This window comes from Thamnophis sirtalis, unplaced genomic scaffold (genome assembly GCF_051295495.1).
Source record: "Thamnophis sirtalis isolate CommonGarterSnake01/CBP01778 unplaced genomic scaffold, rThaSir2_p1.2 scaffold_10, whole genome shotgun sequence".
Classification (NCBI taxonomy): domain Eukaryota; kingdom Metazoa; phylum Chordata; class Lepidosauria; order Squamata; family Natricidae; genus Thamnophis; species Thamnophis sirtalis.
Window position 1 is genome coordinate 59,003,444 of NW_028261390.1, and position 20,740 is coordinate 59,024,183.

Sequence of the window (20,740 nt, forward strand, 5' to 3'; positions counted from 1 at the left end):
AAATCAAGGATATAAGCTCTGGTATCATCCTAGAATCAAAGGGTAGCTGTGGCTTTGAACAGGTTTGAGCCTGATCTCTTGATTTTTCATGTCTATCCTTTCCTGTGGTTTATAGAGGAGCTGTGGGTTTTGGAAAGGATTATGAGATGCCTAGAGTGTTGCTGGAGGAAGATGAGGGATGACTCCAATTGGACACAACTTAGAGCTACCATTAAGACCTATCTCAGGGCAGTAGGAGCAATAGAACAACATTATTTCTCTGCCTTTATTGCAACTGCAGCACCATCCAGAAGTCCTGTTCAGGGTCATCCTGTCCCTCCTGGGACAGGGGTGCTCTGATGTAACCTTCAGGATCATGTAGAGAAATTTGTTCAACACCTGACAAAGATGCTTGCATAAGTTCCTAGTTTGAACCTGTGCATGGCTCTGGTCCATGTCAGATGCCAGGGAAAAGGTCTTACTTAATTGGCCTCCTCCGAATTCCATCCGCCAGCCAATGCCGACTGGCGACTACCTGGAGGAGAGCCTTCTCGGTGGCTGCTCCGACCCTCTGGAACGAGCTCTCTGTGGAGATTCGAACCCCCACCACCCTCCAGGCCTTCCGCAAAGCCCTTAAAACCTGGCTGTTCCGACAGGCCTGGGGCTAAAGAGGTTTTGCCCCCCTTCTTGAATGGTATGGTTGTTGTGTGTTTTTAAATTTTGTATTGTTATGTCTCGTCTTTTTATCCCCCTGCCTGTACCTCCTTCCCTGATTGAATTGTGAGCCGCCCTGAGTCCCCTTCGGGGAAAAGGGCGGCATATAAATGTAATCAATCAATCAATCAATCAATCAATCAATCAATCAATCAATCAATCAATCTGGGAACAGTTTGATCCTGTTGGACCTGTGGGATTTGGATGGGGTACAACATGCTTTGATTTAACCCAGGCAAGACCGAATGACTTTGAGTACCTGGAGCTTTGAGATCTGGGAGTTTAATATCTTTAGTTTTGGATAAGGTTGCACTACCCCAGACAGACGTGGGGTTCTCGTGGACTTGCAATAGCAATAGCAATAGCAGTTAGACTTATATACCGCTTCATAGGGCTTTCAGCCCTCTCTAAGCGGTTTACAGAGTCAGCATATTGCCCCCAACAACAATCCGGGTTCTCATTTTACCCACCTCGGAAGGATGGAAGGCTGAGTCAACCCTGAGCCGGTGAGATTAGAACCGCTGAACTGCAGATAACAGTCAGCTGAAGTGGCCTGCAGTACTGCACCCTAACCACTGCGCTGCTTCCGGGTGCAATTCAAGATGTTGGCTGTCACTTTTAAAGTTTTTCATGTCATAGGTCCAGGTTATCTCAAGAACCATTGAGCTTCATTGAGTTGAGTAGAGACTGCATGCTGCAGACTCCATCAATCAAGGATTTTTGGCTGACAGGGTCCAGGAGAAGATCTGTTTATGCTTTCGAACATTGTTCCCCCTGAAGGGAGATCTGCACCCACCCTTTTGACCTTTCACGAGAACCTGAAAACCCGACTCTGTGGATATATTTAAATTTCTAAAACTGTAAAGAATCTCAATCCACACTGCTTGTTAAAGAGGATTTGATCTAGAATAACTACATTATTTTTTTTAAATAAAAAGTTGTTCCTAACTGACCTTGACTGATTCTGGAAAGTAAATAGAACTGCTCCTGGTTAATAACTAGAAAGGAACTACTGCAAATTCCAAAAAATATATAGAGACTCCTTTCCTTCCTTCCTTCTTTCCTTCCTTCCTTCCTTCCTTCCTTCCTTCCTTCCTTCCTTCCTTCCTTCCTCCCTCCCTCCCTCCCTCCCTTCCTCCCTCCTTTCCTTCCTTCCTTCCTTGGAAGAAGGTCCATGAATTCTGCTGGGCTCCCTTTTCAGTAAGTACGTATTAAACTGAACATCTCAATCCACCCACTTAATGCTTAATGGTGTTACATTTCCCATTCTGGAGTTGCCCATTTTGCTCTCTGAGTGGCAGCTTTGTTAAATATGCTATATATAAATTGCGGCTTCACAGTTGTGTTATATAATGAAATTCCAGAATTCTAACTCTCCTCAGTGGTAATGTAACTTTCACTCAGAATAGCCAATGTTCATTGTGTTGTATTTCCTTTTCCAAGGTTATACATTACAGGAAATTAGAACTTGGCTGCATCTTTCTGACTTCTGCGTGTGTCAGCTTTATTTACATATACTATAGCTATCGCTGCCATGCAATTTTAATCACTGTTTAAATGAGACAGAGAACAGAAACATTATTGAAGTATTCAGATAGATTATAATTTCATATAAATAAATCACTTGCAAATTTATATGGTAGAAATGCTTACTATATCCTGATTTATAACAAAAAGATGTAAACTAAGATTTTTTTAAAAATTGAGTCTTGAATAGAAGAATTGCACATATAATATTTTTATATGTTAAAACATTTAAAACTAACTCAAAATGTTTCAAGAAATGCTGCCATATTATAGCAATAGCAATAGCAGTTAGACTTATATACCGCTTCATAGGGCTTTCAGCCCTCTCTAAGCGGTTTACAGAGTCAGCATATCGCCTCCACAGTCTGGGTCCTCATTTCACCCACCTCGGAAGGATGGAAGGTTGAGTCAACCTTGAGCCGGTGAGATTTGAACCGCTGAACTGCAGATAACAGTCAGCTGAAGTGGCCTGCAACTACTGCGCCACCTCGGCTTTATAACAATATAAAGGAACAAGCAAAGTTATTACGGATAATCCTTTCTTTGATGAAGTGGCACAAGGAAAATAAGTGTAACATTCTTGCTTTTTTCACATTTATATTTTCTGAATGTTATCTTAATAATGTATTTACTCCAACTATTTTACTTCTTCTATTATAAAATGTAAATCAGTTCTAAATCTTAGGCCATAGTAATAGCTTTGAGATTTTAAAAAAAGTACCACGCTTTCCTATACTGTTAAATTTTTTAGAAAAGCTATACTTTTCTTAAAGAATTGATATCACCATTTCAAGTTTTTCTTTATCCGTTGATTTCAATTGCTGGTCCACCTCCTCCAAATATCTTGGAGTAGTTAAGTAACACAATGATGTCACGGAGATCAGTTCATATTCCTTGAATCATTATTATTACATGTGTTCATGTCTCCTTTAAAATGACACAAATGTTCTCAGATTTTTGAGAAGAGAAAGCTTGTCTAATTCATTATTCACTGAAATAAATAAATTAAAAACCATATAAAAATAAATGATATTCCTAAAGGAGCATAATTATAATAAGGCATTTGTACTTGATTTAATCAAAATTTGGAATTTGTTAAGATAATAGTTTAAACTAACAGCTAACATTTAGAGCAGTTACCATTCCAAGGTTTATAATCCATTCCACATCAGCTTTGTATTTTCTGGATCAAACCCAACCCATATATTTTATGAAACTAATTTTTCTCATGAGAAAGGAAAAATAATGTTGTACATTCTGCACTTATTTTCAGGGATACATATATCCCATTACATAATGTAGAGAAATAGGGGGGAAAATTGTAAATCTGTCAAAATAAAACAATAATAGAAATCCAGATCAGGTATTCATCACATTGCTGTTTTTAATCTCACACATGAAGAAATACTTATACCTTCATATAACAGGCACAGCACAATAATATACAATACCATGAAAAAGTCCTCATAAAAAAGGCATTTGAGGAGAATATAGTTTTGGGCTTAAGAGTAGTAGATCTATTTAAATCAGTAGGACATAATTTAGTCCCGGTTAATATGTATTGTTAATTTCAATAAGTCTGTTCCAAACCACTTATTTCAAAGGGTTATTTCTTTATTTATTTATTTGGTTATTTCATAGCTTAAACTTTGCTGAATAAAGTTGACTTTCATTCTGGTTGGAAATTTTGGAAACTGCAATCCCAATAGAACTTACGAGAAAGGGAAAATGTAAACTAAATCAAGGAAAACTGATAAAATGTTTATTTGGTTTTTTTAGGTGAGAACTTATTTTAATAGATTAAAAGAGTTGGAAAGGACATTGTAGGTCATCTAGTCCAAATCACCAGACCCAGTCCAAGCAGGAGACCCTACACCATTTCTGACAGATGGCAGTCCAGTCTCTTATTGAAACCTTCCAGTGATGAAGCTCCAGTGGTGGGATACACCTATTCGGGAGAACCGGTTGGTAACTTTCTAAGTAGTTCAGGGAACCGATTGTTGGAAGAAATCTCCTTTTGTTTTTTTCCACTTTACAGGGCTAATCCTGTAAGGAAGCCAGGAAGGAAACATTCTGGTGTTGTTTCTAGCCTAATCTTTATTGCCCTGCTTACAGTAACTGCCTCTCCGGTTAATCCTTATTGCATTGTAACAGCTAAGGCAAGCACCGATTGATGTGAGTGATGCTGAGTTGGCTACACCCACCCAGTCACATGACCACCGAGCCACGCCTACCCAGCTGGTCATTAGGGCAGAGAACCGGTTGTTATATTACTTGAATCCCACCACTGTGAAGCTCCCACAACTTCTGGAGGCAAGCTGTTCCATGGATTGATTGCTCTCACTGTCAGAAAAGTTCTCATTGTTTCCAGGTTGAACCTCTCCTTGTTCAGTTTCCATCCATTATTCCTTGTCTAGCCTTTAGGGGCCTTGGAAAATAGCTTGGCCCCCTTCCTCTCTGTGGCAGCTCCTCAAATATTTAAGATGTAAGTGCTGAATTTCAACCAGTTTCTGATTTAGTTCTTCTCTTTTCCATGCAGGCACACAACTTAACCACCATAAGATGGCAATATTTGAAGCGATTCATATTGGAATTGGTACAGAAATTACATAAAATGTATGGAATACAGAAGCAAGAATAACTGAAAAGAAATAAATCAAATCAACCAAATACATCCATCTCAATGTTTAGGTCACACAGTAGTTTGGATTTTGTTGCTTTATACGGTGTATACAATATAAAGCCAGCCACATATTGCTATTACAGAAACATCAGTGATATTCTGTAAAAATATTAAATACTAGAGAATATTAAATATTACAGAATAGGATATAAATCAATAGATGTTATATCTACAAAGTTCCAAAAATACTGAGCTGGTGACCATAGAAACTAAAAATAAGCAAATAAGCAGTTTCTTAACATAAAAGAAAGCACTTTCTTAACATAAAACACTTTCCAACTATTCATGTCATTATCTCATGTGACTGGGCTTCAGCTCATTAAAAACAACTCCTTTTATTCCAAGAAATTTGTTGAGAGTCCTTTTGCAAATAGGTGAACATATAAAATCAGCTCATTTTAAAGATGTATGGATAGTAGACTTTGGACAATAATTGGGAAGAGGAGCTTCATGACAGACATCTCCAGTTTTAAGAAACCTTTTTTAAAAAAAATCTCAGCATTGAAAAGACCAAAAGGTTTATGCCGGAGTTTTTATGTATTTTGTTCTGTAAAATGTTGGGAAACAGCGTCACTGATTTTCAGCAATTACTGTGGTAGGGGTCTCCGGGAGCTTAGGATGCTCCATCCTTATTCAAAAATCGAACAGCACTCTAGTGTTTTGAATATCTTTTTTTTATTCCTTGTTTGTTTGGTTTTTTGGCAAATAAAGTAATTTGAGTACTCATTATACTAAATTGTCAGTTGGATCTTATTTTTTTATTACGAGCAAAACAAATAGGTCAAGAAGCATTGTCCTCACTTATTCGCTACATCATTACAGGGCCAACTGCACTGACTATCTAACAATATCAGATACCCAGCGAATGTGTTTCCTATGTTTGTCTCAGAATGAAATCTGTGTTTTCATTAAAGATGTTCCTGTAGCTCACAATAGGGGAAGCCATGGGTGAACAATCTTTTCAGCTCTGGTGAATGCATATAATGATGGGCTGGAAAGGGGTGGGGGGAGGTAGTAAACACATAGGGACACATAGAAGCTCTAAAAACATCTTTGCAACCTCAGGGCTGCTGAAATTAGGATAATTGGGAATGATGTTAGGGGAGGAAGTTTAAAGCCATCAACATCTTCTTCTCTTGTATGTCTTTCATGGTTTGAGAAGGACAGCTGTTGTTGATTTTTCTTAAAACCATGAACCATAGTCAAAATCTCTAAGTTGTATTCTGATAGGACTCAAAAGCTACCATGTGTGTGTGTGTGTGTGTGTGTGTGTGTGTGTGTGTGTGTATGTATGTATGTAGCATTTGTGGTGATAAATAAATAAAGGGAGACTAGTATAGATCTATTTCAAGCTATTTAGCTCTCATCAGCTAGCCATACTCTTACTGGGATTTGAGCCTGTGCTGTATTACATATTAGGCAGTTGTGTTAGCCACTAAGCCACAGGTTCTCCTCCTTTATCAGCTGAGCCATGGAAATAGGTATGCATTTTGTGTCACAACCCCTGGTATGCCCAAATATGGGAGGAAGCATATTGCTTCCTTTCTCTGTCTATCGGCTCATCCCAAGAGACTATATATGTATGTGTATGTGTATGTGTATGTGTATGATGTGTATGTGTATGTGTATGTGTATGTGTATGTGTATGTGTATGTGTGTATGTGTGTCTGTGTGTCCCAGCATAACTCTGGAATGCCTCCAGCAATTTCAACCAAACTTGGTACACAGATGACTTACTCTCTGGAGAAAAATACTGGCGGGGGGGGGGGGTAAGACACCCGTAACACCCCTCGGTGGGGAGTGTTGTTGTTCTGTTAAGATACAGCCTGTTGTGCATTAAAATGGCTTCAATTGTACAGTGCAGTAGAGTTGCCATGGTAACGGCTTCACAGTACTCCACAAGGGGGCTCCCTTTGGTAAGGGGGAAAATCCAACATTAGAAATTATGTTTGGTCTGGACATTTTCCCCTATAAATAAATAGCCAGGCAGCCTCGGCTTATCAGCTAGTCTTATAATAAAAAAGGGAAATTTCTTAAGGACTCTTCCTGCCATGTAGCACCAGCTTAGTTACAATTACAATATATTATTCACATAGTATGTGAATGAAGCCTGACATTTAAAAAGGAATAATCACAGCTTTCAACATTAATAATATAGGAAGGGTAAAATGTTCATTTATAAAAGACCGTGAGCTGGCCACCAAGCAATAGCATGGACTGTCAATAAACAGATACGTGGCCCGACAAAACCGCACTCGTCAAAATAGCGACGACAAAATCGTGTCGCTAAAACCATGACGTCATCACCGCGGCAACAACAGCGCAGCGACAGAAGGGCACTTTAAAACAGCGTGGCGACAGAAAGGTTTAGGTTTAGCGTTAGGTTTAGGGTTAGGTTTAGGGTTAGGTTAGGGTTAGGGTTAGGGTTAGGGTTAGGGTTAGGGTTAGGGTTAGGGTTAGGGTTAGGGTTAGGGTTAGGGTTAGGGTTAGGATTAGGTTTAGGGTTAGGGTTAGGGTGCTGAGCGCTTCGGAAGGTGCGGATTTGCCCTCCGCGGTTATGTCGTCGCACTAGGGTCGCCTTTTTCCTTAGCGCTTCGGATGGCGCGGATTTGCCCTCTGCGCTTATGTTGGCGCAGATAAGGGCTTCGCGGTTTTGTCGGGGAACCAACAGATATACATGAAGAAAGAGGAGGGGGGGTTGTTAATACTTTTAACGTGTAAAATGCTTTTTTAAAATAAGAAAAATAAATGCAAATGGTTCTTTTTATCTGCCTTTAGAGAAGGGCTCTATTATCTATTACATCTGCAATATTGCAATGCTCATCTTAAGCATTTTTGAATTTGATTTTCTGAGAAAATACGCATGGCGGCTGCTATCCTATTCATGCATATTTCAGATTATGTGCAGCTGAATTATGATGTGATTTTCATCCAAATGAATTTGCCTAGCTACACTTTTAACTGAAAATAAGTCTCACTGAAGTATTTCAAAATAGAAAATAAATGAATCTGTGTTGTGCTGCGTCTGTTTTATTCAGGAAACAATAAATATTCTGTTGTAAAATGAATTATGCAATAAGGAAAAAAAACAAAAAGTCAATGAAATCACTTCCCATGCATTTGAAAGAATTTTAAAAGAAACAGCTACTTTACAGCTGAAATAAACTAACAGCTCAGACATTAAAGTTACCAGTATTAGAAACCTCATATTGATCCTGTGTGATTAAAAAAAACCACAATTGTGCTCTTATACATAATACATTACACTTACAGCAGTCTGCAAAATTTGATAAGTGTTTAGTAAAATATAAAGTAAATGTATTTATAAAATGTACTTAAAATGGAGCGATGCTGAAGTCTTATGTGAAACTAGGAATGAATAAATCATGTAAGGCAGGTGACTTGATAATCTGCTCTTAATTCAAATGATTTCTTTCCAATATCCTGGATTTCTTAAAGAAATGTAAGTAATGCTGGGCTTATTTCTGAAATAAGAGAATTACTAAACATAGTTATTTACATAGTGCAATTGGTTTAGTGTAATTAATTCAAAATAAAAGCATTATAATTAGTGTAATATAAAAGTAAAAGCAAAAACTCTTTTTGGCCCTTTGGCATCAAGAAATATAAAACTTGTAAACAGTGAAATATTCCCAAAAGTTTCTAATAAGATCTTCAAATTAAAATTTAGCCCAATTGACAGACAATAAACATAACAGAAAGCCAGGATAAAAAAAACCCCATTAATGATTATAATTAATTAATAATCTTACCCAATATCAAATAAGTGAAGCAGTTTGCAGAAGAAATCTCAGTTTAAATGTATTTTAGAATATATATAAAAAAATTAACAAATATTTTGCAATGGAAACTTTGAAAATTTGCCACATTCTTACTGCTCTTCTCTTAAGTAACCACATGCTAGTTACACCCATTGGCCAGATCCTTCACTGGCTTACTGCTGACATTCACGCTGATTGAAACAAGTGCCAATAATAACAGCATAATTCTAAGGGAGAACACAGGAGGAAGTACTTCACATTAGATACACATGGAGTATTGTTACAATAATCATATTGGGAAACATTATGAGATCATGAATCTACATTTCTTTGAAATTAATGAGGATGAAGTTTGTCCTATGTGTAGGAGCCCCACTGACTTTAATTATACTTCCTATGCAATCCTAAATTATCACTTTTCTCTTTGTATTTCTCTATATAAAAATAAGCATATGCATGTAACAAGTACATACGTGTATTTGTAAGTGTGCTTATGTGTTCATGAATTTATTCCACTGCTTTATTCAAAATAACTCAACTTTCAACATTCATTTCAGAATTAATTTAGGGATTATATTTATTTCCCATTAGCTCTGCTTACACTTTTCATGAGTTTTGCCATTTTTGATTTTCCCATCTTTGCAATTCAGCAGACAGAGATCCAAATCCAACACAATATATATTGGGAAATTCAGAATTCGGGAATCGAACTGTGACGAAATAGAGACAATAATTCAAAAAGTTTACTTGAAATTTACTTGATAGAAAGATTCCTGACTCCCATTCTAATCATGTGGAGAAAGAGGTGACTGACCTCCGTGATTGATTTCCCAAGTCTCAACAGCACATTATCCCTTGCTGAATTTAAATCAGCAATGCTTAGGCCATAGGAATGGACGTCATAGTATATGGCAGTTATGGCAAACCTTTTCGGCACCGAAATAGGTTCTAAAAAAAATTGAAACCCACCACTGATGCGCATGCTGGCCATCTAGTCTTCAGGTAACCTAAAGGACCAGGTAACTGGGTGCGCATGCACACCAGCCAGCTAGTCTTCGGATTTCTGGGGGCTCTGGTGCACGCAAAGACCAGCTGGCTGGCATGGATGCACGTACTGAAACCAGAAGGCCAGATGGCTGGCATGCAAATGCACACTGGCTAGCTGGTCTTTCAGTTTCTGGGGCCCCTGGCATGCGCACCCAGTTACCTGGTCCTTTAGGTTACCTGAAGACTAGATGGCCAGCATGCGCATCAGTGGTGGGTTTCAATTTTTTTTAGAACCTATTTTGTAGGTGTGGCCTGTTTTGTGGGAGTGGCTTGGCAATCATGTGACTGGGTGGGAGTGGCCAACTTGATGTCACTCACCAGGAGATGTTATGGATTGGGTAAAATGTGGTGAAGCTCACTTAACAACATTCTTGCTTAGCAACCAAAATTTTGGGCTCAATTGTAGTCATAAGTCAAGGACTATCTCTGCCTTCCTCTGCATGGCAGCCTTGTCCTAGTAAACTATTTCTCCTTTCTGGCAATTTTCCTCTCTGTTAGAGGCGCCAAAATAATCCAGACAATATAAGGTTTCCTGCTGCAGCAGGAAGTTGGACTAGATGACCTCCCAGTAACCTTCTAGCCCTAAATTGCTGTGCTGGTTTTCTTCTTTTTGGGGTGTGGCCATGCCACTGTGGAATGGGTACACAAAAGTACGGCAAATTTATGGCACCAGTACGCCCACAGTGATGTGCATGCACGGAAACCACAAGAGCAGCTGATGATGGAGCATGCCCAGAGAGAGGGCTCTGTATGCCACTCTGGTATGTGTGCTATAGAATCACCATCATGGGTATATATGACAGGAACTTGGGGGACCGGCCAATGAGATGAAACCTAGAGAACAGTCAAATAAAAGGCAGCCTAGCTGGCAACAGTAATGTCAACAGGACAAGAGACTAAGAACGCTCCCCTGTTTGGGAGCTGTAAAGGTTGGTTGGAGAGAAGAACTTTTAGTCTTGCAAGATTCTGTTATACCTTACAATAAAGTAGAATTTACTGATCTGATCATGTTTCCTTTCTGGTCTACTTTGTAAGGCTGATGTCTCGCAGCGTTCCATGCGCCATCAGTGTTTAGTCATGCTGGCCACATGACCACGGAGACGTCTTTGGACAGTGCTGGCTCTTCGGCTTTGAAATGGAGATGAGCACCACCCCCTAGAGTCAGAAATGACTAGCACATTATGTGCGAGAGGGAACCTTTACTGTTATATTAAAGACAAAGAATTATATACACTGTATGATTTACTTTCTTGTTCTATTTCCAAATGTATTTAAGAGTGTTTTCTTTTCTTTAAGCAAGCTTGTCATTCCTTTACATAATTGTTTGGTTTAAAAAGGTGTCATTACACTGAAACTCAGGAGAAAGACATTTAGAATCACCGCAAAACAAACACAGTTTTATGAGTTTAATGACAGGCAGGTCAGGAATTGCTCCCCAATCTTACACACTTTTCAGCTCACTGATGACTTAATCCAAAGTGTTTTCTTATCTTGAAAGTTGCATCGTGGCGGTGATTAATTGATGTGAATGATGGAATCATTCCGCACTGGAAATTATTTTTTTCCATCTTTCCAGTAATAGTACGTAGCACAAACACGGATGTATCCTGTCCAAAACGAAATGCAAGTTGATTGTCAAAGCATTCTTTCAATGTTTTGAAAGAATAGTAGTTGTGATCCCCCAATATCCCCGTTCATACTATTTCCCAAGAGCCTTATATCCACACAGTCTATAACAGTATAAATAAGAAGTTTACCATTCTTCTTTTTTAGAGGCGAATCATAGATTTGCCGGCATCTTTTATTCCTCCTGCTCGGCGGTACTTTACGTTCAGGATTTTTGCAGGATACTCTTTTGTGCCTTGCCATGTTGCCTGATCTTTCAAGATTTTAGGAGCAGAGACATGATGACCTGGCCTCTTTAGTCAACCTGCCTACTCAGGTGTTTTGAGAGTTTCTGAAGCATGAGTATCTCAGGTCCCTCTTTTATAAAATCTATAATACTATGACACTATTACTGTGGCCCTTTGTTTGATACAACATGACCATATATAGCAACTGCCAGCTATTGGGGGGTGGGGGACATTTTCTTTCAACAAAATGAAATATCTTAAAATTTACAGACTAGTTCACTGACAATTATTAAAAAGCAACACTTAGAAATGGTTTTTCAGAGCTGAAGGATAAGGTAGAAGTTCAATGTTCTCTACACATTTGTGTTAGAAGTAAGACCCACTAATTTGCTATCGGGTAACTTATAATCATAAAGAATGGTAGTTTCTACTTTTATTTATCCAGATTTTTTAAATTTTGTTTTAACAAGGAGAGTAGTGGTTATTTAAATAAAAACAAAGTATATCAATGCCTCAGTTGTCCAAATGAGAAACAACTGCTCCCTTTTTTTTAGTTTTACTACATTAGCAACTTTTACTCCTACTCTTAAGTCATGGTGAACTTTAAAATCTGAAATGCAGGAAGTGTAGTTGTTCAACCTATACTTCGCAAATTTTAGCTTTATTTATGTTTAGTTTAGTTCTCTTTAGTTATGCTTGATATAACATAAACGTGAGCCAGCCTTTTCTGAAATATTACTTTTGACTCATATTCAGTTCTTATTTATCATTTTTCCAATGTATAAAAACAAATTACAGCAAAGTTTAAAACTACAGACTTCTGAATCTAAATAAAAACAAAAACCCACAGAAAAAAATACAGAACGCAATTCTTCAGGTGTCTATAGACGTAAACTGTAAATTTAAATAATTTTGAAACATTTTTCAATAGAACAAGTAAGCTTTAGAAGTGCTAACCGTCCATATCCACATTAAGAAAATAGAAGTTGAATAGCCCATATTCTTGCAATGCATGAAATTTTTGGGAAAAATAATTAGATTTCTGTCCTTTATCCCATTATTCAGAAGGGAGGGAAAAGGGGGGGGGGGAAGCATTTGCCTGCAGGTTTTTAATTAACATTATCTCAACCTGTTAATTTTTCATGCTAATAGGAATCAAACTGTCATCCAAATATCTTCCGAATAAATTTCAACTTTTAATAGGAAGAAAACAACAGAATTTTGCCTGAAAGAAGTATCGAAGTCTTACTAACATATTAGAGGATCCAATAATAACTTTTATTTATTTCAATTATGAGACTCTCCTAGAATATGTTCAGAATAACAGTAAAGGACAACGGATGTCATCTAGTCTAACCCCTTGCTCAAGCAGGAGACCTTAATGCCAGGGTGTCAAACTTGCATCATCAGAGTGGCATCATGTAATATATTGGGACTTTCCCCTCTTTGCTAAACCGGGTATGAGTGTGGCCAGCACATGATGCATCCGACCCACGGGCTGCAAGGTTAACAGCCCTTCCCTATACCATTCCAGACAACTGACTGTCTAGTCTCTTCTTAAAAGCTTTCAGTAATTGAGCACTCACAACTTCTGAAGGCAAACTATTCCACTGGTTTATTTTTTTTCACTGTTAGGAAATTTCTCTTTTGTTGCGTCCTCCTGACGCAGCCGGTAGCCAAGTCACACCCCGCCGCATCCTGATTGGTCCAGGTGCGGCTGGCTGCCAGCGGGAGATTTGCTCACCTCCTATTGGCTGGCTGCCTGACAGCTATCCATATAAATAGGATGTCAGGCGGCGCTGTCCCGCGCGTGAGTCCTGAATACCGTTGCTGTTAAAGCCTGTTAATAAAGCGTTCTGAAAGTTACCTCACGCCTCGTCTCGTACATAAAATCCTTAATTCCAGGTTGCTTCTCTTCTTGATTAATTTCCATCCATTATTTCTTGCCTTGCTTATGTGCTAGTCATTCCTGATTCTAGGGGAGGTGCTCGTCTCTGTTTCAAAGCTGAAGAGCCAGCGCTGTCCGAAGACGTCTCCATGGTCATGTGGCCGGCATGACTAAATGCCAAAGGCGCATGGAACGCTGTTACCTTCCCACCAAATATGGTCCCTATTTTTCTACTTGCATTTTTACATGCTTTCGAACTGCTAGGTTGGCAGAAGCTGGGACAAATAACGAGAGCTCACTCCGTTATGTGGCGCGAGGGATTCGAATTGCTGAACTGCCAACCTTTCTGATCGAGCCGAAGACAGAGAGTGGAAGTGTGACCTTCCTCCCATATTTGGGCATACCAGGGGTTGTGACTTTATATATATATATATATATATATATATATATATATATATATATATATATATATATATATATATATATATATATATATATATATATATATATTTACAATGAGTATTGCTGAGTCATATTACTTCCATTCTATGTATTCTTAGAATTCTAATAGTTTTCAATTAATGTTTCAAATTGATAGATATATTGCAATTAATTTCCCCAGATTATTCCTTACTTGAGTCATATTATAACTTCCTTTTTTTTCTATTCTGTAAAAGCATTATTAAAATCCCATTGAATTAAATTTTTGAACTAGCTTCATGCAAACTAGCACCCTTTTAACTGGTTCACTAATTTTTATGTCACAAAGATATTTTGCCATTATTTGAAAAATATTTTGCTTATAGCATCTCCATAATCTTTGATGAACATAGGCTAGTTAAGGCTTGTATTATCACTCCATGTAAATTATTGGTGATCATAACCTTTTTTTTTCTATCTTTCAAATATTTGGAGTTTGACTCCCATCATATTTAGACATACAGTATGTACCTAGATTGATAGCTGTCCAAGGCAAAGCAATAGTATCACTTTGAGTAAAGCTCTCCTAATCACACATTTTATAATTTCTAAAATGTAGTTCCCATTCCAATGTCTTTTCTTCTACTATTATAGCTTTAAAGAGCCATGGTGGCACAGTGGTTAGACTGCAGTACTGCAGGCTACTTCTGCTGACTGCTGGTTGCCAGCAGTTAGGCAGTTCGAATCCCACAGGTTCAAGGTTGACTCAGCCTTTCATCCTTCTGAGGTTGGTAAAATGAGGACCCAGATTGTTATGGGGCAATATGCTGACTTTGTAAACCACTCAGAGAGGGCTGTAAAGCATTACGAAGCGGTATATAAGTCTAAGTGCTATTGCTTAGTGCTATCAAAGCTTCTATGTGTGGCAAATAAAAGAAGCAGAGAATTAAGCCCCTTGCTCCGCATGAGATTCCACATGTTCTAAAAAAAGCAAACAATCATTTGTGTCTCTCTAAAAGAGTTTGGATCTAATGTACCCCCAAATTGTCATATTTGTCATATTTCAAACTATGATCAAGAGGTTTTTCCTCCAACAGTATATTTTACAGAGACACGAAAAGCAGTCCAAGTGATGCTCAAAAGGTTTATTGTTCAGCATGAATGGTTGCAGAAACTTGGTGGGTCAGATATCACAATCCTCATCTCCTGACATGTTGCTTTTGGGGATTGAAGTTGTCCTGTTTCACGAGCTGAAGATGGCTAGACTGAGAAGGAGCTCCTCCGGTAATGAGACTGCCGCACACCTTTATTAAAATGATCAAAAAGGTTGGCACAAACATATATAAATGTATGAACAAATGTAAATAGAGAAGAATTACCATTTTACAACTTGTAAAAGCAATACATAAAAGCTGCTGTATCTTTAAACTCGGCACAAGAAGGCTCTTAAACTCGCCATTAATTGAAAATAGTGGGAATTAAGTCGTAAGAAATATATTTCATTAATTTCAAAGTAAAATAATAGGTCTAGTACTGCCTAATCACCTTTTCACGATAAAGAGTTTCCTGCATGATTATTCAATACTTGTACATTTGAAAGTATTTAGGTAATAAATTGTACTGGAAAATTGAAACCAAAAAGAAAGCAGCACAATGCTTTCCTTCTGTATAAGAATTTCTCTCCTTCTTTTCTCATTCGACATTTCTTAATCTTCCTTTCAAAAGTGTTAGTTATTTTTTAAAACCTTTTTTATACAGCCTCCTTTGTCTTCTACCAGTTCTTCTCCTTTGTTTTAATCGCCTACTGCGGTGCAGCCTCCTGTTTCTGCTGCTCTGGCACGTGTACCGCGACATAGTTTACAATTTTCAGCCCAAGATAAGCCGGAAATTCAATGGGTCATCCTCAGATGGTGGTGTTATTCTGACTACGGGAATACACAAACAAACCACAACTAGACTTTTGTGACAATTCGGTCAGTCTTTAGGAAATATGAATTACAATACATTATTATTCTTAAGATTATTGCTATGTAATAAGACATTATTGTACTATTGTACTCCCTTTTTTAAGCACTACTTTCTACCTGTGTTGTTATTACAATGACTACTATGTTGCTGGGAGATGATTTGATCAATTTTCTTCGCTTTATTTTCCAGCAAAGAATTGTAGGCAACAGCTTTGAAACAACACAGATTTGCAGGTCATCTGATCATCCACTCATCCATCCAGAAACAAAACTTCAGCTATTTTTTTTAAATGTTTTTTTTAATGCTGAATGTAAACAGCCATTTAAAAAGCCTTACCTGCCACTAGTTTTCTGCCCCAACTGCTGAACTGTTTTGTTAATAACTAAATAGCAGTATATAACTGCTACATTGATGACATCATAAAGATAAATTGTGACATAATTCATGCCAGTACCATGAAGTATAACTTCTCAATATTTTTGTCTTTTCTTTAAAGAATGATTTTTCCCCATTCTGCTTGATGAATTATATCATTCTAATTTAGTTATTTTCATATTTCAGCATTGCATCATTGTCTCAAGAATGATTGGATTGGATTGGATTTATTACATTTATATGCCGCCCTTTTCCCCAAAGGGGATTCAAGGCGGCTCACAATTCAAGTCAGGGAAGGGGGTACAGACAGGGGATAAAAAAGACGAACATAACAATACACAATTTAAAAGCACACAACAGCCATACCATTCGAGGAGGGGGGCAAAAGCTCTTTAACCCCAGGCCTGTTGGAACAGCCAGGTTTTAAGGGCTTTGCGGAAGGCCTGGAGGGTGGTGAGGGTTTGAATCTCCATGGGGAGATCATTCCAGAGGGTCGGAGCAGCCACAGAGAAGGCTCTCCTCTGGGTAGTTGCCAGTCGGCATTGGCCGGTGGATGGAATTCGGAGGAGGCCTAATCTGTGGGATCTAATCGGTCTATTGGAGGTAATTGGCAGCAGGCGGTCTCTCAAGTACCCAGGTCCAATACCATGAAGGGCTTTATAAGTGACGACTAGCGCCACCTCACTGAACTAAAAGCTGAACTTTATTAGAAGCCATGATACCCATATTTCCCTCCTTATTAAATATTGCAGTGCTTTTTGGCTGTAATTTGCAAACTTGAGTGCATTGCATTAATAAACATACAAACTTAGCAAAGCATGAGTAATAAGGGTTACCAGAGCCTCCTGATTTTTGTTTTTGAAAGACCTCAACTGCTACACAACTCAAAGCTGGGCAAAGTTTCTCAGTCACATCCTCTACTTGCCTGCCCAACATTTGTGGATCTACTCTCAGGATGGTATCATCTATCTAAGCTACAGGCAAAGACCTTTTGGGAATTGAGGATTTATCAACAAGCACTACTTCCATACATCTCACAAGATCTCCACTACTGCTTCTCTTGTGCCCAGAAGAGATATCATAAGCATACTGATAATATTTCACTTTAAAAGAGAGTGAGTTATTTGTGATTTCAAGTGGATTTTGAAAAAGACAGAGAAGATGGAGGCATCCTACAATGATATACCAAAAGATCCAATTTCTTCTCCCCAGAAATGCCCATTGAGGCCACTGCTCAGAAAGGAGTGGCATCTATGTAAAACAATGTCCACAACTGCCAACTCTGACATTTGGCTCAAAACAATATCAGTAGTGATGTTATCAAATACCACTGAGAGTATAAAAAAGATAAGAAGAACCACAGTTCCCATGTATATCTCACTGCTGGTCAACTACAAGAACAATCAATGTCATTTCTGTCCCATTTGCAAGAAGTGATTCACTATTTTTTTCAAAAACTCTCAAGAGAGAGTTAGAAAAATTAGCAGAACTATTATTATTATTCACTTCTAGATCCAATAACTGATCCGTGACAATTGGCCTAGTTTCCATCCAATAATTCTCATTGATTAAGGTGTTGACTTGTATGTACTGGATGCTTATATCTGTACAAATTGGCATCAGGTAAAATGATTTGAGCCAGGAATGGCCACTGTTTTCTTTGGTTACTCCTGGTGTACTGGTGTACAGTCTGTAGCTTCAGTTTTGTGTGTATCCCTTAAAGACTTACTTAAGTATTAAACACCTAATACAATTACCTTCCAAAATTCTCCATATTTTATGTTATTCTACCTCAGAAATTGAAACTTTTGAGTTCTAATGTTTTTTTCTATTATACAACACTCCATCATTTTGTCTTTTGGTTGCTCATGGTTCCTAGCAATTTGAAAAGCCCATTGAAAACAATTTAACAAATGTACCTACTAGGATTTAACTGATGAGTGGAAATCCAATAAAGTTGCATAATGCTGGGAATATAATTGCCCTTGAAGAATAAGACACTCCCTCAATTCCTTTGCAACTCATATGCCCAGTACAAATGTATTAACACATTTTTTTCAGTCACTAACCTGTAGCATTACATACTGTTTTATAACAATTTTTGGTAAAATAGCTCTAGTTGAATTTGTAAGAATAAAATAAAGCAAACAAATTAATAGCATAAATGCAAGTACGAAAACATTAAAAATAAAATATTTAAAAGTAAAATTATAACTATAAAATTGTAAATAAACTACTCAGTGATTCAACTACAAATAAATATAGTACTACAATACAATAAGCAATTTAGCAATAAAATACTTTTACTATTAAAATGCTTGAGTTGACCCTGTTAATCCATTGATCAATTCATTGCAGTTACATGCTAGAAAGAATATTTAATATCCACATAGATGATACAATAAAGTACATTACAGCCAACCATCTAAATATTTACCTTCTGCATCTAACAGAAAGATCTCGCAGGCTGCTATACAAAAGGTTTGCTAGGGTCCTCTGATTTTATCCTTTTTCTGTGCAAATTGTTATTCTACACGAGGATCCTCTTGAGCTATGAGAAGTTTGTTTTCAGGAGGGACTTTGAGTATCCTAGGCAGTTGATAGTAGGAAGTAGGGCCACTTTGTCCCACGTGGACTGTCTTTTCTTAGATGTAGAGGAGTTTACATTATGGTATTACATGAAGGGTTAAAGGAGGTTTAAATGAGTACTGTGTGGGACTTTGGAAGAGTAAGTTCATCAGATAACAGACTACTTGGGGGCTATACAGTCAACTTCCTGCTCCTGTCTGGATAAAAATCCTGCTCCAGCCTTCCTACACACTCATGTCTATACATCTGTGTCAACATGTCTCTTGCACAGGCACGTCCATTCCCAACAACATCATAGGCGAAAGCCCAGATTGCAACAGTCCATACTCTGTTCTCTATTTCCACATCACCACAGCATTAGTTAATGTCTGTAGGACAAAATTTGTTTGACCCTTAGCTAGAATTACATTTAGTGCTGTATTTGCTACACCACAATCCAACTTTCCTCGGAAGTTTGGTCTTGAGAATTCTCAAGTTATTGTACCTCCTAGTCCTAATTCCCATCTGTAGAGAAGTTAATTAGAGGATTGGTTATAATGAGCAATAATGGTGGAACGTATTACAGTCCACTTCATTAGAAGACACAGAATAGAGGTAATGCTTCTTTGTGCCTTGTGAGTAGTATACAAAAGGTGAGATTTCTGGTTTCCAGTTAAATGAAGAAACATCCTACGATAATTAGAATGGGCCACTTACTCAAACATCTGACCACTAATGTGCCAATTTAGATTTTTAGATCTTGAAAAATAACCTTTATTTTATTGAAATGTAATTGTGATACTGATGCTGAAGAGGTATAATGACTGAGTAGTTCTATGGGAGTCTGATAGATTCCTTGCATAATCTGCATATGTTAGCACCATTGTTAAACCTGTCTGAAATATCTGATGGGAAAAATTCTATTTCATCAAATAAACGACTATACATATATGTACAAATGGAATGCGGTGGCTCAGTGGCTAAGACACTGAGCTTGTTGATCAGAAAGATCAGCAGTTCAGGAGTTTGAATCCCTAGCACAGCATAACGGAGTGAGATCCCATTACTTGTCCCAGGTTCTGCCAACCTAGCAGTTCGAAAGCACATAAAAATGCCAGTAGAAAAATAGGAACCACCTTTGGTGGGAAGCAGAGGTGGGTTGCTAATTTTTTTTACTACCAGTTCCAGCACGCTCCCGCATGCACATCGTGCACATGTGCAGAAGCATCTGGGTGGGTGGGTGGAGCCTCCTACCACTGCTACTACCGGTTTGGCCAATCTGGGCCGAACCAGCAGCAACCCACCTCTGGTGGGAAGGTAACAGCATTCTGTGTACCTTCAACGTTTAGTCATGCCAGCCACACGACCATGGAGACGTCTTTGGACAACGCTGACTCTTCGGCTTTGAAATGGAGATGAGCACCACCCCCTAGAGTTGGGAATAACTAGCACATATGTGCGAGGGGAACCTTTACCTTTACCTTTTATATACAAATGTAATAATAGCTGTGCAATGTTGCAGTTTTGTTGAATCCTTTTTTTCATAGAGAATGAATCAGAGAAACTATCCTGCAGCATCACCTTAAGCTTACACACCTCTTATGCATAAGAGGAAACAGTATGGGTCAAATGAAGTATCTTTGACCTTTTTCCGTAATTTGTTCCTAGATATATTATTAAAACCTGCTTATAAGTACAGCATACATGGCAGATTTCGACTTTGCCTATATACAATTATACTTATTAGAGGTGGGGTAAATGATGAAACACATAATATGACACCATGATATAAATTCTGCCTTTTATGTGTCTGAATGAGAAATCGGTATGATGAACATTTAATTGTGTTAATAAAAACATGGGTTGCTCCAGGTACTTCCAGTTATACATTTCCCTAGTAAACAACTCAGCTAAACCCTATTGTACTTCTACCACC

General features: G+C 38.0%; 2 long non-coding RNA genes across 2 annotated transcripts; both read right to left on the minus strand.

Annotated features, from left to right (window-relative positions):
- Nucleotides 1–11,123: 11,123 nt before the first annotated feature.
- On the minus strand, nt 11,124–11,687 carry LOC148043903 (uncharacterized). Its single transcript, XR_015697831.1, has 2 exons — nt 11,490–11,687; nt 11,124–11,339 (listed from the first exon to the last, which is right to left on the minus strand). It is a non-coding gene; the product is annotated as an uncharacterized LOC148043903 (long non-coding RNA).
- A 3,336-nt stretch (nt 11,688–15,023) lies between these two features.
- On the minus strand, nt 15,024–16,120 carry LOC148043904 (uncharacterized). Its single transcript, XR_015697832.1, has 3 exons — nt 15,978–16,120; nt 15,639–15,818; nt 15,024–15,197 (listed from the first exon to the last, which is right to left on the minus strand). It is a non-coding gene; the product is annotated as an uncharacterized LOC148043904 (long non-coding RNA).
- Nucleotides 16,121–20,740: the final 4,620 nt, after the last annotated feature.